Genomic DNA, 16,384 nt, shown 5'->3' with positions numbered 1-16,384 from the left:
CCTTGAAGAGGATATTAGGGCCCTGGCTCCTTCCTGTCTCTCTTTCACTTCCTGGCCCTCATGAGGTGAGCAGCCTCCTCTGTCACATATTCCCACCAAAAGCAACAAGCCCAAAGCAATAGGGTCAAGTGACTGAAACCATAAGCCAAAGTATACCTTTTCCTTTACTAAGCTGATTTTTCTCAGGTATTTTATCACAATGATGGAAAACTAACACACAGCCTGTAACAACACTCAATGAATATTGGCTGAAGTGATGAATACATAAGCAAAGAAGAAGACAAGGGACAATGAACTAACTTGGGTCTCTCCAAGCTATTAACTTGAGAACCCTTTTCTTGAGACTTCAAAAGAAATTCTTTCCCCAAAGTGCTTTGCCTGACACTAGAACCTCTATGATTGAGTCTGTCTGGTTTCTCAATTAGAATGAATTCCAAGTGACTGAGAAATTCTCCCCCTCATCATACTGAAGGAAGGTGTTACTGTGCCTCAGCCTCTAGTAATGATTATGCATGCTCTGGGGACCTTACACGAAGAGCTTTTTTAAAAGACGGAACTAGGTGAGTGACCTCATTATGGGGTCTGATATAAAATCAAAACTCAGAGCAGGATCACCTAAAAGCTTGGCCAAGTTTCATATGTGCCCGACTTGCCCTGAAAGAGAACCCAAGTCGATAGATCATTCCAAATGGAAACTATGCAAAATGCAGTGGCTTCATGTGGTTTTAACCCTAAACCAGGTGGAACCTGAGGCTTTGGCAAAGGTTCACTTTAAATTCTTAACTGGGGAATGTAAACCAAGGTGGGGAATGTTGGGAAAAAAACAAAGTGAAACAAAACCCTTAGTTTTAAACAGTTTTGGAACCACGGATTTAAATCTCTGCCCTTTAAATGCCATTTCACTCAGACTTGTAACAAGTACAATCATTATTTTGAAAAATTTCCTGCAATAATGCATCCTTTTTTTTTTTTTTTTTTTTTAACCTCTTTCAGAATTTCAGGGGTCCTTGATGCACATGTGGAGATTAAATGATTATTTCCACCTGGTAGGTTGTGTATCAAAGAACAAAGATGAAAAGGTGACTTGCCAAAGGTGACAGAGAAGAATGAACCAACAGAGAGGACACCTCGTTCATGGTGAACTTCCTTAGCCTGAAATACTGCTGCTTTCCACTGAAAGGGGCCAGAAATATAGTCCAAAAGGAACAAAAAAGAATTTTAAGAATCCTATGCATCAAATGAGATTAAGTATTACAAGACTGTGTGAACCCTGAACTGACCCTACGTTGTAGGTAATGTGGGGTGTGTGTGAATGGAATACTTCTGAATTTTAGGGAACTTTAAATAATGAAGTAAAGATGCCCTAATTATAAGAGATGGATCCATCCCAGAAATTTTAAGCAATATGATTTTTTAAGCGACTTCCATAGACCCTACATTCTTCCAGATTCAGTTATTTCTTATATGAAACCTCTGATATGGATGTTATATTAAGACTTTAGAGGGAACTCTTTAACAAGCACATGTAGGACTTCCGCCCCAATTTCTACAGTTTAGAGCAATCTGACTGTAATTCTTATTTTGTAAGTTGACTTTTTGATCATGGGAAGATAGCTAGATGGGCCAACTCATTTTAAATGAAAAGCCATCATAGTCCTTTGGAAGATTAAACGACACTAAAATATGGAGGTTTATAATCCTGCTATATGCTTTGAGAAATCCCTGAAGGTTTGATACTGTATTTGCCAACTTCACTGGCTGAATGCTAAAAACAGTTTCTACTACTTTACTTCTATAACAAGTTGTCATTACTGTCCTATAGTGCCTGAAAACATGTGATCTTTGCTTCTGGATACAATCTTAGAGCTGTAAAGAATGTTAAGCATAGAATTAGTCCAACCCTAGCACTAATCACTAGCTTATGTGCATTTGATTGTGTATTAGATTTCACTGTTGCTTTAAAAGGGCATGTAACAGAAGCAGTTGGTATTTATACTGATGTCTCAACTAAACAGACACCCTAAATATTGTGGCTTGCTTTAACAACAGTAATTCTTTCAATAATATATAATTTTTTATTATATGTAATAGATAAATATATGTTTATTCCATTTACATGTACATATTTAATATATTATATATAATGATCTATTATATTTATATATTTAATATATTTATTTTGACTTCTATGTTCCTAACTTCATATTAGGCATTGGAAATAGAGATGAATGAAGCCCTCTCACTGCCTTGGAGGGTATCACTGATGAGTGGGGAGGAAAAAAAAAGAAACAAGTTTGAAATAAAATGTGATGGGACTTGAACTTCCAGTCATGGTGGTATGAATCTGGTCAAATGTAAGCTGCTGTCTCGGACGCTAGGCAGGCTGTGATCCTCAAGGGGAAGGACATAAGTGAGATGGGTGCTCCTGGAGATGCTCATTGGACACTGCCACCGAGAGACGAACCTGGGCAGAGCGGAGGAGACAGTGCTATCTGGGGAAGGGAAGTGGAATTTAGGACACAGAGTAGGAGAAGAGAGAGCCACACCGAGCATTCCAGAATCTGTATGGGGTTGCCTCAAGTCATAGAATACGGAGCTACAGATGTGAAGATGTGTGTTGCTCCAAAGTCGAGCAACCGATGATTACCAGGGAGCTGCAAGTCAAACGACTATGTTGTGCAGGGCTAGGAGACCTTCAAGTTCTGACCAGCCATAGTGGGAACAGCTGGGTGCACGGAGATGAGGCATTCATGAGAAACACCTTCCAAAGACCAAGCCTTATGAGCCCTGGAGGATAGATCATTCTAGATCTGACTTCACATAACTTAAAAACAAACTTTAAAAGAGACAGCTGATACTCAAATAAATTAACTGCTTCCAGAACAAAACTAAATACTCTTTAAAAGAAGATAACAAAATCTAGACTACTTACTCTATCCAGCAGTCACTGGAGTAAAGTCAGTGAAATGTGACAGAAAAATGAAAAAGATGAAAAAGTCAGAAAAATGTGACCTCTGACCAGGAGAAAAGCTTCTTAATAGACACGGAAATGACAGAAAAGATGGAATCAGCAGATGAAGATTCTAAAATAGCTATGCTCGAAGACGTTAATGAAAATGCAAACACAATGAAGAGATTAGTGGATGCAAGTCAAGAAGAACGAACAGAAGTTGTAGAGCTGAAAAGTGCAATATATGAAATGAAGGGCTTTTAGCAAAAGTGAATTCTGTCTCATTGACTTGTAGAACACTGGCAATATCAACTAGTCTAACATACATGCATTTTGAAACTAGGAGGGGGTGGTGGCAATGGAAAAAAATTCGAAGCAATAATTATTGAAAAAATTACAGTTATTAAATGTAAATTCTATATATTTGAAAAGTTCAACTACCTAATAAGCATGATAATGCAATACAAAGAATGCTATAACAAAAATATATAACTCATATGCTTATGATACATTTAAAACACAGATTAAGTATCCTTAATCTGAAAACCCCCAATCTGAACTGTTCCAAAATACGGAAGTTTTTGAGCATTGATATGGTGCTGCTAACAAAATTATACACCTATGAATCTCCGTTTCATGCATAAAATTATTAAAAATATTATATTGAATTACCTTCATGTCAAGGCTTATAAGAAACATAACTGAATTTTGTATTTAGACTTGGGTCCCCTCCTCCAAGGTATCTTATTTTATATATTATGTGTGTGCGTGTGTGTGTTTACATATGTATTAATATTCCAAAATTTTTAAAAAGTCTGAAATCCAAAACACTCATAGTCCCAAACATTTTGAATAATTAGCCTGTATTTGTGCATTTGTTTTTCTTCTTCTACACATTATCTGGAGTATATATTGACCACTCGCTTCCTCTCTTAGCAGTGTCAGGATGACTGGAATTGTGGCCGAGAGAAGGGAGAGGCAGAAGGAGGCCATAGAAAGAAAATATAGAGAAACTCTTCTTTATTCCCTCTTGGTTGTCCATTGACTTAGTCTCTGGATGCTTCTCCTCTCATCTTCTCCATCCATGCCTTATAATTAACTTGCCTCAAGCTTGACTTACCCAGCACTTGCATACATACCCAAGGCCCTCAACTCCTCCGTCTCACTGAACTTCTTGCACTTGTTTTGCCTGTCCTTCTACCTGACTCTTCCAAGCACTTGTTTTGCCTGTCCTTCTACCTGACTCTTCAGGGCTCCATGGCAAACCCCATTATCCTTTCCCTACCTTGAGTCTTTTCATCTCCTTAAAACCCTTGCTCCCTGGTTCCTTCATCCTTCTATTCTTTCTTTAGTGTACCAGGGACTTGTCAGCTCTTGGCATGCCCATGTGCTCGATGATAATGAAAGAGAAGTGGAAACAATAAAAGAATCCCAAGTTGATTATTTTAAGATCCTTTGACAACATATGATTTGTAATCAGAATTTTGACTCATATATAAAATGCCTTTTTCTGTTTTGGGTGCAGTGGCACATGCCTGCAATCTCAATGACTTGAGAGTTCGAAGCAGGAGGTTTGCAAGTTTGAGACCAGCCTCAGCAAACTTGGTGAGACCCTGTAGCTCAGAGGAAGAGCACCTCTGGGTTCAATCCCTAGTACCAAAAAGTAAAATAAAAAGGATAAAAATGTTTTTCAAAATTACAAAATACAGGGCTGGGAGATAGCTCAGTTGGTAGAGTGCTTGCCTTGCAAGCACAAAGCCCTGGGTTCAATCCTCAGCACCGCAAAAAAAAAAAAAAAAAAAAAAAATTACAAAACACAAGGAGAATAAGTACTTTTCACTGTGCAAAAAAATAAAAATCTCCAAAATACTTACAAAACTTTTCTTCATGTGACTTCCTTTCATAATTTTTCTTTCTTTTTTGGTACAGGGGATTAAACCCAGGGCACTTAACCAATGAGCCACATCCCCAGACCTTCTTATTTTTTTTTATTTTGAGATAGGGTCTCACTAAGTTGCTTAGAGTCTCCCTGAGTTGCTGAGGTTGGCCTCAAACTTATGATCCTCCTGCCTCAACCTTTGAACTGCTGGGATTACAGGTGTGTGCCACTACACCCAGCTCCTTTCAAAATTTTCTGAAGCTATTTTTCCCTCTCTTTTCAACAAGAGTATCTTGATTAATAGCACAAATTGAAGAGGAGGATGCTCTACAGTTGTGAACCTGGAGCTTTAATATTACATCATTTAAATAGCATACCAATGTAGCTCTAAAAAATGATCACTGTACATAATTTGCAAATAAAATATTAAAAAGTGTTTTGATGACACTGGTCATTAAACATCTATCCAAACCCATAGAACAATACTGAGAGTGAGGCCTCATGTAAACCATAGACTCTGGGTGACAATGGTGTGGCAATGTAGGTTCTTCAATGCTCCACAAATAACAGAGGTAACAGGTGGACCCTCTGGTGGGGATGCTGGTAATGGGGGAGGCTGTGCATGTGGCGGGAGGCAGGAGTGGGGACATGGGGATATCTCTGAACCTTCCTCTCAGCTTTGCTATGATCCTGCAATTGCTTTAAAAAAAATAGAGTCTTTAAAAAATGTTTGATGAAACAAACCCATTTTATTCCTATGTGGCTCAGCATCCAGCTCTCTGAGGCTGCACTAAGGGAGAGGATGGACCACAATGTACTTGTCCAGTCTGCTTGGAGATCAGAATCTGGGTCCAGCATCCTAAAAGCCTCATCAAGAGGATCTTTTTAGAGGATTTTAGTGTCTGTCAGTTTTTATTTGCTAATATTTGTCAAATCATAGTTGGGTGGAGAGGGAGTTGAATGAAAGATTAAATAATGTAAAGGAAAGTCAGAAATTCAAAAGCTAAAAATTGGTTTAAAAAAGGTTTTCCACATGTACATACACTGATGATAATATTCCCACAGCGCTTTCCTATTCATGCTTCATTTGACTTCCTCAGCAACTGTCACAGGTGTACGCATGAGTATTTTAAGTGTGTAAAGGTAAGGTATATTCAAATGATTGGGCGGCACATGCATATGTCCTACTCTTTTCTACCATCAGTTTCCATGGGATGCGAGTTGTGACCTGAGACTGGCTCCTCCAGAGTTACTACATTGTTGTCTACTTTGTCTATTACTGGAATTTTAAATTTCCTCTTGTAATAATAAAAGTTCCCAAGCACAAAGCACCTTACTACATGCTGTTAGGCATTATCTGAGCCCTTACTAACATTGGAAATCATCTAACCTCAACACAGATGAATGAAATTAATTATTACTGGTCCCCATTTCTCAGATAAGGACACTGAGGCACACAGAAATGAAGTCACAGTTAACAAATGGCACAGCAGGGATTTGAACCCAGGGAGTCTGGCTCCCAAGTCTGTGTTCCTAGCCTCTGTACCATACTTCTCTCAAGGTCACTACAAATTGGGAAAAAAAGAGATTTCTATTTTAAGATCAGACCACCTTTACAGGTGGTAACTCTTATACTCTTCCCAAAGGCTCCCTGAGGTAGGAAAAGTTCTTTCTTACATCACTCTAACATACATCATTGTCCATATTTTCAGACATCTGCAAAAGCCAATATAACTTAACCTAGTTATACTGAGGTCTTATTGCCCACAGGAGTCAGGAGAGCAAAAACCCAAAGTTTTGAGAGTCGGAATTATTGTCTGTCACCTTTAGGGGTAAACTGTCACTAGACAGTTATTCATACATGTATACACAAGTCCTACCATACAAACTCTGTCTTAATATTTCCACAACCAAAAAGAAAGTTCTTTAAACTAGGAGGACTTCTAAATTAAAAATGTAAACTACATTCCTCTCTTTTCACCCTGAAGGGACACTTCAGCCCTTATAAACTACTAAGCTGATACTGTCTATGACATGTTTGAAAGAAGTTCCTCTATAAATCAATGTTTGGGAGTGTAAAAGGCAACAAGAAAATTGAGTATTTCCCTAAGAGAAAGGCACTCTTGTGACAGGCATTGACAGTGAACAGAGGGATGTCACGTTTTATCTCTGGCCTCTGCCTGGGGATCCAGATGATGGCAATTTCTCAACCGTTTTAGTGCATGACAGAAGCCAATCAACAAAATGTTAAAAGCAATAACACCCATCCCCTGGGAAATAGTCTTATACATCTTTCTAATTGCAAAGATGATTTGGAGTCAACCCTGACCTGAATTCCAACAAGTACCAGTGTATACAACAATACATACAATTTACTTTTTACTTCTGTTTTAAGTGCTTAAGCCAGTAAAAATTATTCGTTCTATTTTATTTTATGTTATTCTAGTGTTTTTACTGCAATGAATATGTAGTTATAATCCTAGCTATTCTATTGCCTTTCTACTTTGCAAAACATTTTTGAATTTTTGCCAAGCATCAAAACACATCACACACACACACACTGGGGTTGGTTTACTGGCAGAGAGAGACATAAAACTAAAAGAATAATGAGGGAGGAATAGGTGCTGGGAATAACACAGGATGAGGGGAACTAAACATTACCACACATTACCTTAGCCTTTAAATATTACAACAAGAACAATAGGTCATGTTAGAGCAGCTTCTTGCATCTGCTTCCCTCTAAAGTGCTTTATACGTACAACATCCCAGGAAGGGAAAAGGGGACAAGAAGATTTTAATTTTATACAGAGTTACAGAATAAATAAAATGCCTAAAACCAGACCCAACATCTTGATGCTCAGCTCAGTGATCTTTGGAGAATTATGTGACTTGTGCAATGGCACACTTAGCATCAGGAGAGACACTCCAACTGTCTACAACTATCTACAACACTGACTGCCCAATACTACTGAGCCAGGTTCTAGGGCCACTGTGCAAGGCTGAGCTCATCACACCTGCATACCTGACTGGACTGGACTACCATGAATTTGTAAGATGCAGATGGAGTTAATCTCTTGGGATATTCAGACTTTATGTAATAAATAAATACATATATTTTAAAATATTTTCTCTTTGTTATTTTTATTTTTAAATTTTTTAATAATTTTAAAATTTTGGTTTTTTTTCTTTTTTTTTTACAAACTGCATTTTGATTCATTGTACACAAATGGGGTACATCATTTTGTTTCTATGGTTGTACACGATGTAGATTCATACCATTTGTGTAATCATACCTGTACATAGGGTAATGATGTCTGTCTCAGTCTGCCATCTTTCATACCCCTGCCCAGTCCTCCCTCTCATTTCCTTCTATGTAATCTAAAGTTCCTCCATTCTTTGCTCACCCTCCCCATTATATATCATCATCCACTTATCAGGGAAAACATTTGGCCTTTCATTTTTTGGGATTGGCTTATTTCACTTAGCATCCATTTATCCAATTCCATCCATTTATCTGCAAATGCCATAATTTTAGAATGGCTATTATCAAGAACATAAGCAATAATAGGTGTTGGCATGGATGTGGGGCAAAAGGCACAGTTTTACAATGCTGGTGGAGTTGCAAATTGGTGCAGTCACTCTGGAAAGCAGTGTGGAGAATCCTCAGAAAACTTGGAATAGACCCACTTTTTGACCCAGTTGTCCTACTCCTCGGTTTATACCCAAAGGACTTAAAATCAGCATACTACAGTAACACAGCCACATCAATGTTTATAGCAGCTCAATTCACAATAGCTAGATTGTGGAACCAACCTAGATGCCCTTCAGTTGATGAATGGATAAAGAAACTCTGGTATATATACACAATGGAATATTATTCAGCCATAAAAAGAATAATAAATACATTTTTAATGTAGAAAATATATCAAATCTTTTTTGATAAAAAAGTAATAATAAGTAATTTTAAAATTAATTTTATGGTGCATTTCATCATAAGAAGTGACAACTAACTTACTTGCTTTGTAAACAACAGATTTTCTTAAAATAACACCTGCATTTTTAATACCTATGAGCACTGACTATACATAATGGACTTGAATGTCTTTAGAGGTTACTAAAAATAAATAGAAAAGAAAATAATTAAATAGTGTCTTGAAAACTTGGGAGCTTCTGATAGTGCTGATTTTTCCAACAAATTTGTTTGGAAATTTTTTGGTTACTTCTGAATAATTTAGAGTGCTGGGGATTGAGCCAGGGCCTTATGCATGCTAGGCAGGTGCTCTACCTGAGTTATATCCTCAGTCTTTTTGAGACAGGGTCTCAATAAATTGCCCAGGCTGGCCTTGAACTTCAGATCCTCCTGCCTCAGCCTCCTCAGTAGCTGGGATTAAAGATGTGCACCACCGCACCTAGCTATTTTAGTTATTTTTATTTCTAAATAATTATTATATCTCAAATATCCTATAGCCAAATGATTTTTTATTTAAAAATAAGAGTAGCAGAAATCACTGACGTTTACTTTAGAATTTGGAAAAAAAAAAAAAAAGAAACAAAATGCCTTTTTTCATTTTGATAACCATATCCAAAGCAGTTTTCAAACAGCTTTGTCCCATATACTTCACAAGTTCCCCTACATCAGATTCTAATGCAAGGTTGCCTAGGAATTTGAGTGCAAAACGATTAGATGTATATGAATTCCAGCTGTAACCCAATTTATTTTTACATTTGCATGTAATCTACGAAGGAGATCCTGACTCTGAATATATACATATACTTGAAGCTCAGAGGGTTACCAAAAATGAAGACTCCCTACAAATTCTCCGAGTGACAGATAACGATTTTAGCCTGCATACAGTGTTTCAGTTCTACTATTATACACATGTGGAGGAAAAAAAAAAAAAAAAACCTAGGCTGAGGATGTAGCTTAGTGGCAAAGCAGTTGGTTAGTACACACAAGGCCCTGACTTTGATCCCCAGTACTGACAAAAAAAAAAAAAAATAAAAAAATAAAAAACTTATTTCCTTTAAGCTCTATTAAGGCAATGACAAAATCTTAATAACAGGATTTGACCTTCCCACCTAATTAGTCCAGGGATGGCTTCTTCGAAAGTCTAACCTTCATTTATAATTATGATGCACTCTTGTGAAATCTAAGCAGATAAATGAGGTCAAATGAGGACACCATTGAGAGAAGAAACCTGAAATTGAATGCATTTGCCACAGGAACTAGGAACGCAAGATCAAATGCTTCTTTTGAAAGCAGAATTAATCAACCCCATAAATGCTCTAGCATGGCATAAGACAGTGTTTCTTTTCAAGAAGTGGCTTCCTGAAACTTTCTACTGAGGAATATATTCCATCTTAACTTCAGTATGCCATTCAAAATTATCCTACAAAAAAGAGCACCAATTTAAAACATCTGGCCTGATACCAAGTTGTATAATTGCATTCTGTTTCTTTAAATGGAATATGTCGCGAGAATCTGGACGCAGTTTCTATTCTGAACTGTGGCACAGTGATTTTAGACAAGTGCTGTGAGCCAGTGTAGGCCATTTTCCATCTTCCAAGTCTGGGGAGCACAGTTTCATGTGACAGGGGTTCTTATACCCCTCCTGAGAAACATCCCGGCAAAATAATCTCTTATAACTGTGGTTCTGAGAAGAGAACAAGACTATTGTTGTGTGTGGCCTGATTTCATTTCAGTGACTGTCCCAGGGAAGAATGACATCATCCCATTCTTTTTTTCTTGATCACCACTTGTGAATGGTCCCCAACCCCCACCATCTCATAATTAAGCTCTCTCCCCCCTCCCGCCAGGAGAAAAACTATTTTCCTCTTAACTTCCTGCCTGAATGTATTATCATGGCAAGAGCAAAGGTTTTCCTCTGGTCAGCCAACATGCCTGCAGTTTGTGTCTTCATCATATCAAACAAAGCACTATTCTCTTGGTACCCAAAGCATACCGAACTGCTCATTGACAGGGACAGTTCTCTGACGAGAAGAGAGAGAAATCAGCTAAATATGGTGCAACCTGAGAGGCATGATATTTCTCATCCCACTAACTCGCCAGGCTGGGGTTGTAGCTCAGTGTCAGTGCTACTGCATGTGGAAGACCCCGTGTTCAATCGCCAGCACTGCCAAAACAAAAACAGCCCCCTGCCCCGTGAATTCTCTGGCTTTAAAGATGCACAGTCTAAATGGACCCATTTAACTATGTACGTAACTGTGTGCAAATGTGTGTATTTTTACATACAAACCCTTGTTTATTGCTCAGACTTCTACTGAAAACACATGACAGTCTTTTTTGTCTTAAAGGGATGAGAAGATGATGTAGGAAAAGATGCTACTTTGAAAACTGGCATTGGTGCTCCCTGTGGTGGTGCACACCTGTAATTCCAGTGGCTCAGGAGGCTGAGGCAGGAGGATCAAAAGTTCAAAGCCAGCCTCAGCAATTTAGCAAGACCCCGTCTCAAAATAAAACATAAAAGGGCTGGGAATATGACTTGGTGGTTAAGTGCCCCTGGGTTCAATCCCTGGTACCAAACCAAACCAAACAAAAAACTGACCCTATCTAAGGGAAGGCATTGACTACATTTTTGGAGTGTCAGCTCTTTCCGGGAAAAAGCAAAAATAAATTCTAAGTCCCGTACCCATACAATAGACCATGACACACAAATTTAAAAAGAACAATGAAGGGAATGCATAAAATGTAAACTCTTTGCTATAAAGGTAAGACAAGAAAGATATAAATCCTGTATTCCATGTTTCAAGTTGTGTAAAGTATTGGATACTACCATATAAAATTGCTTCTTTGGGGAGTGTGGGCATAGCTCAGTGGTAGCATGCATGAAGTGGTAGCATGCCTAGCATGCATGAAGCTCTGGAGTCCATACCCAGCACTGTAAAAAACAAACACACAAACAGCCAAACAGCAGCAATTTTCTATTATTCCACCTAGAATATATTGATATAGCCTGGCTTGATTTGCATATTTTTTTTAACTCCATAAAAATTTCATGTTAGGTAGCTATTGTTTTACAATGAATGCATACTTTTAAATGATGTTAGTGTTCTGTTGCCTTCTTTAATGAGCAATGTTTAAAGATAGTAAGGGTGCTCACAAAGAAGCCTGTTTCATATACAGCATCCCCACCTTCAGAACTCTTAACTTCTGCAAAGATTTAAATGCTACTGGATACCAAGACAAATGATCTCATCAAATATTTTTGATGAGATTTAATTGGCCTTTTGATGTCTTATTATATGTGAATACAACTTATCTTTCCTTGGAATGAGAAATAATCTGCCAACCTGGAGTAGAGATGTCTAAGATTTGCTTATAATATCTCCTGGTTCTATTTCTTGGGTTTTTAGGGTCCACATTTACTATCAATTCCTTGAAAAGATGTAGTTTACTATTATAGTTAATGGAGAATTTTAGAGTCACTTAAACAACTGATGGATTAAATTTGTCTTAAATAAAATATTATTAAAAATTAAAGTGCCAGGAAGGCACAGCAAAGGCATAGTTATGATGATAAAATTTTCCATCCCAAATAGGCATTAACAGGGCTAAGCAATTTCCTTACAAACAACATAGCCACTGTTCTAAATGATCCCATCTGTGTGCACCAAACCTTGTCAGACAGTGCACAATAACAGCCAGAAGGTACAATAACAGCCATTCATATTTTGGCAGGTGCATTTCAAGCTGAAAACCAGGATCCATTAAAAAAAAATTGCAATCTGTTCTTCAGGTGTAAATATTTTTGATGAGATTTAATTGGCCTTTTGATGTCTTATTATATGTGAATACAACTTATCTTTCCTTGGAATGAGAAATAATCTGCCAACCTGGAGTAGAGATGTCTAAGATTTGCTTATAATATCTCCTGGTTCTATTTCTTGGGTTTTGTATGTTGGAGGTGATGAAAATTTCAAAGAGCTACAGATGAGTAGTTCTTAAAAGTGGGAAAATATTAAATGAAAGAACATGATACCCAGATGACATGAGCAGAGGGGCAACAAAAAGTGCACAGGGCAGCATTCTGAAGCCATAAGGTCCAGTAAAGAGGTCCTTATTTTATAAACCTCACTGTCCAAGCACCAAAAGGACTGATTTCTTTCTATGAAATGTACTGGCTGAGAGGACTGTGAACGTGTGAATACAGATGTAGCAAGTGACTCAGCTGCTTATCTAATCCATCTCAAATGATGGAGTTGGATGAGGAGGGACAGAGGCCTAGGAAGCCAGCAGCCAGTTAGACATTGAATTTGAATTTTCCACCCTGAAGATGGAAAAAGAAGATTGGTGCCAGTTGCTCACAGAAAACCCACAGAGTTTTAAGAAACAAGTGTCCTGTGTGTTAAATTTGAGCAAGTGACTCTGATCCATATTCGAGAAACATTTATTTCTGTTTTCTCATATAAGAGTATGCTAAAAAAAAAAAAAAAAAAAAAAAAGAAAAGGAAGTAATGTTTAAAGGGGTGAATTGACCCATTAGTGGGAGAAAAGTGAGAAATGAAAGATTACTGGTGACAATAACAAGCAATGTGGAATTCCAGAAAAGTGACATTTTCATGGCATAAAAGAAACCAAGAGAGCTGTTTTGATAAATTGGGTCGTCAGTGATCTCCTGGGATGAAGGGGCGCCTCCACTGCTAAGGTGTTCTAGGTCTTCTATAGTTACTATGCCACAGGCCAACCTCTTTCTTTACCACAGAAACACTGATGCGCTGACCTAGAGGTTCACAAAGACATGCCTGGCAAACTGACTCAAGAAGATAAAGAACTCTAATGAAGTCACATTTGATGAACTTTTTCCTATATGTTTGTCTTTTTTAGTTTCTATTTTGGAATATTTCCTGAGACCTCCCTTTTAACTCCTCTTCTCTTACTGTTGATTCAGCTGTGGGTGACAAACATGTGACACAGGGTAGTTATCAGCCATTCCTGGTAATTCCCCAGCCCTCTGCAGACAAAGCTCCGAGAATAAGAGGAAAACTGTTAATATTTACAGTGAGATGTCAAGGCCAAGCCCTAGGTGCTGGACACTTTCAGCCATTCCTCTTTTTCACTTGTCATTTGTAGAATGAAGACAAAATATTTGATTTCATAAGCATTGGGAGAGCTGTATAAAACAACTCACAAAAGACAAACCTGAAATTCAGGTCGGACCTGAAGATTTTTGTTTTATGATTTTGTTTTCTGTGTGAGGTTCATGGAGTTTTTGGTGATTAGAGGATGGTTCCAAGTCAACCTGGGCCAACATAAGGCTGCAAAGGGAAATCGAGCAAAAAGCAGGGATGCTCAGAGTAGCAATTTGAAACTGGAAGAACTCAACAGTTTCCACTGCATTAGTTTTGGTTGGAGTAGAGTTGACATTTGAGAAAAGACTCATAGGAACACAACTCCTAAGAATGTTTTTGAAACTAAAGTCACATTGCTGAGGTGGGTCTTCATAACTCTCCCCAGTTGCAACACTTTAGGTAAGAAACTGAAGACCAGCTGTGAACACAGGACAAGTGACATCAGTGCAGTTGTCACTCCTGACATTGCAGATGACTAAGGGCAACTGGCCTATCATTCATTGCCCCTCTTATCCCTGAGCTTCCTAAACAGCTTATAATATTCTAATAAGGTCATATGATTTTGTAGATTCCTATTTTTCGGATGGTTCTTCTGACATTCTTGAGGACCCATGTCATGATATGGCCCTGACGCATTTTAAGATCCTTTCAGTTCCTTCGGTCAAGAAGATGGAGAATGCTACAGGAAAGTATAGAGTCAGACTCCCCCAATTTCAGCTAGTTTTTACTATTCTCCATCCATGAACTGATAAAGAGAATATGGTATAGACACCCAAGATGTTTTTGTTCAGCCACAAAGAAAAATGAAATCATGTCATTTGCATATGAAATCATGTCATTTGCAGGAAAATGGATGGAACTTGAGAACATTATGTTCAGTGAAATGAGCGAAATTCAGAAGGTCAAGGGTCCTATGTTTTTTCTCATATGTGGAAGCAAGAGAGGAAAAAGTAAAAGAAAGGTGGGTCTGGGGAATTTCATGAAAAGCAAAGGGAGATCAGCAGAGGAGAGGGACAGGGGGTAGGAGGAGGAGGGGATGAAGAGAGGAAGGGCTGGAGAGACACATTCGCCAAATTATAATGTTATACTGTGTGCATGTACAAATATATAACAACAAATTCCATCATTATGTAGAACTAAAATACAGCAATAAAAAATGTGGAAAGGAAAAAGAACTCCCTCTTCAAGTGACAGAGTGCTCAAGTTGTCTTTAGTTTAATTAGTTAAGAGAGATAAAAAATTTGGTATGAGTACCTTTGAAGATTTTCTTCAATTATTCTGTCTTGAAGAACCTGCATATCATTTGCTGAACTCACTGTCCTGGAGCTGATGATGGGTGCCCGTCACACCTGTAATGGAGAGAAGCAAAGTGCCATCAGGTGCATTTTGTCAGGAACTCCTTTCATCTTTCAGATGTTGCCCTTTCACAGCCTCAAAAGAAGAATATCATTAGGAATAATATTCTTCAAATTTTATCAGAACTGATTTTCCGATGATCACTCATTAGAGCCTGTGAAGCACCGTGGATGACTCAGTCCTTTTGCAGAAGTTACCATTTTGACCTCTTCTTCATCAAGGGAAAGATCGTCCATTAGATTCATTTCATATTATTCCTTGCTTGGATTTCATGGAAGCAATAAAGAAGAGTTTCACTTTAAAAGTCCACAAAATATCCCAAGTTTAAAGGTTGAGTGACATCTAATTTCAGGTTATGGGATCTATTTTAAAGGAAAATGCGCTGAATCATAAAATCTTTTAAACTTGCTGCAAGTTATTATTTGATGAGTAGCAAAGTAAGCATTTACAAGTGGTTAAATTTGTCTATATTCTGGATTTATGACAGTTGAAAAATGTGGCTAAAGTAGATGTAGATACTTTGAATAAGAGGAAAACCCATTTTAATGCAACAAGTAGTTCATGAAGCAATCTTGCTGCTATGAATGACATATTTTAATATATACACATCCTATAAGTGTATACAGGATATACAAGACAGGGGAGGAAGTATATAAGAATAGAAAAATGACACACCCCATTAACAATTCAAAATGTCCTTTGCATTTAAAAATGTCCATATAAATATTAACGTTTAAAGCATTTCAGTCAGGTGCAGTGGTGCCTGCCTATAATCCCAACTATTCCCAGCACCTCGGGAGGCTGAGGCAAGAGGGTCACAAGTTCAAGGCTAGCCTAGACAACTTAGTGAAATAAAAAAATAAAAAGGGTTGGGGATATAGCTCAGTGGTAGAATGTGCCTGGGTTCAAATCCTAGTACTGCAAAAATAAAGACAGATAGCCAGACAGACAGAAAGCAAACAAGCAAGCAAGCACACATTTCACCAAAAGTTTTCTTACCTTCCCACTGGTGAACACAATTCTATGCTGATATACATAAAGGGGAACCTCAGGGGTAATGGGTGCAAGTTATGTCCCTCCATAGATCTGGAATCTCTTGCTCTGAGCTG

General features: G+C 37.9%; 1 protein-coding gene across 4 annotated transcripts in view; it reads right to left on the bottom strand.

Moving 5' to 3' along the window:
• The window catches only part of SULF1 (sulfatase 1), a 168,761-nt gene that overhangs the window by 114,409 nt on the left and 37,968 nt on the right, over positions 1-16,384 (bottom strand). For 3 of the 4 annotated variants that reach the window (XM_079110983.1, XM_079110985.1, XM_079110982.1), the window contains exon 2: positions 15,174-15,268. The gene's annotated coding sequence lies outside the window, so the exon portion shown is untranslated. Of the gene's footprint in view, positions 1-15,173; positions 15,269-16,274; positions 16,295-16,384 lie in introns of those variants that run through there. The other variant, XM_079110984.1, reaches the window with a different exon arrangement.

The sequence above is a fragment of the Sciurus vulgaris genome (assembly GCF_902686455.1).
Source record: "Sciurus vulgaris genome assembly, chromosome: 1".
NCBI classification, from domain to species: Eukaryota; Metazoa; Chordata; class Mammalia; order Rodentia; family Sciuridae; genus Sciurus; species Sciurus vulgaris.
Note: the sequence above shows the minus strand (reverse complement) of the source record. Positions and strands in the feature narration are given on the sequence as shown.